Source organism: Egretta garzetta, unplaced genomic scaffold, assembly GCF_000687185.1.
Source record: "Egretta garzetta isolate BGI_Z169 unplaced genomic scaffold, ASM68718v1 scaffold60, whole genome shotgun sequence".
Taxonomy (NCBI): Eukaryota; Metazoa; Chordata; class Aves; order Pelecaniformes; family Ardeidae; genus Egretta; species Egretta garzetta.
Genome location: NW_009258269.1, coordinates 3,021,167 through 3,022,834, shown reverse-complemented (window position 1 = coordinate 3,022,834; position 1,668 = coordinate 3,021,167).

Below are 1,668 nucleotides of genomic sequence, written 5' to 3'. Positions count from 1 at the left end.
ACCGGTTCCTTGCCTATGTGGGGTGCTCTGCCATAGTGGGTGCTCTGCCATACCGGATGCTTTGCTATATGGGGTGCTCTGCCATACTGGGTGGTCTGCTATATTGGATGCTTTGCTATACGGGATGCTCTGCTATACTGGGTGCTTTGCCATACTGGGTGCTCTGCCATACTGGGCGCTCTGCCATACTGGGAGGACCTGCAAGCCTGGGACTTATTCTGCCAGGGAGGATGTGGGGCTGCACATGTGAGGCTGAGCCCTGTTCCCCACGCGCTCCTGCCCGTGCCCAGCTTGGCAGGATCAGTACAAGAAATGCTGTCAGGAGCGTGGCGCGGCCTCCCCCTCCTCTTCCTCTTCTTCCTCCTCCTCCAGGATTGGCAGAAGGGCCCAGCAAGACAAGGCACAGCCCTGCCAGGCTGGGGCCAAGGGCACAGATGACAATAAAGACTAATCATGTCACGGCTGCAATTCGGTGCCCCCTTCCCCTCCTGCCTGCCCAGAGGCTGGCGTGCCTGGGGCTGGGTCCCGGGGTGCTGGCAGGGATGCTCGGGGTCGTGCCACTGTCAGCGGGAGATGGAGAGCGGCTCGGCAGAGCCTGGCCCCTGCCCTGGCTCTCTCTCCATCCACTTGGCTCTCATGCTCTTCCGTGGGGCCGTGGCCCCCTGCCCTCCCTCCCTGCCCTGCAGAGCTGGTGCGGGGACCCGGGAGGGCGCAGGAGGGGTGTGGAGCTGCCCGCTGCTGGGTTTGGGATGGACAAGGGGGTCCTGCCATGTGAGTGAGGGAGAAGAAAGCACCCACCTGCCCTTTGGAGATCCCTAAATCCCCCCGGCAAAACCCGCAGAGGGTCATTGCCCACCTCCAAGGAGGTACCAGCCTTTTCCCCCCTTTAAACGCCAGCTCCCAGGGCTGGGAGGCAGCTGTGCCTCTGTTCCCTGGGAAGGGATGCAGCAGGGTGGGGAGGGATGCAGCGTGCTCAGCTGCAGGCACCCACCCAGCACCCAGCCCCACATCACCCCACTGCCCCGGGGCAAGACGTGGGGCTGCTCGCTGACCCCCAGGACCGGGCTGGGAGACGGCGGGAGCGGCTGGTGAATACTTACGGAAGCCAGAGCAAGGGGGTACCCGTCCCCCTGGGGAGCTGGGAAGGGGTCCCTCCTGCCTCTTGCCCCGGCTGGGCTCGTGCATGGGTGGCAGCAGCGATGGCTGGAAGGTGCTTGGCCCATTTCTAACCCTTTCCGTGGTGCCTGCTGCATGATTGCCACCGGCCTGGGTCCCCGCGTCCCCCGCCATCCGCAGGAGATCCAGGGGGGAGGCAATCGGCAGGCGCGCGCGCGCGCGCGCTGCGGCACGGCGCTTTTCTTCTCTAATCTTCTTATTTCATTTTAGCATTTACAATACACCCAGCCGGTAATCCTGACATCAAACACGCCACGCACGCTTTCAAGCTGCACCGACGTCAGGCTGCGCGAGCGCTGGCAGGAGCTGGCAGCTCCGACGTCTCCAGATAACAGGCGGAAAAAAGACAAGGAAAGCTGCTCTGTGCCAGCGCCAGGAGCGGGCACCGGGCGCCACGACCCCTAGGGCCCTTCCCCAGGGGCCACCCACCAGCCCCGTGGGGTCTCTCCGTCAGGGTGCTCGCCGCGTGGATGGGCTTGGGGCGGGGGGCCA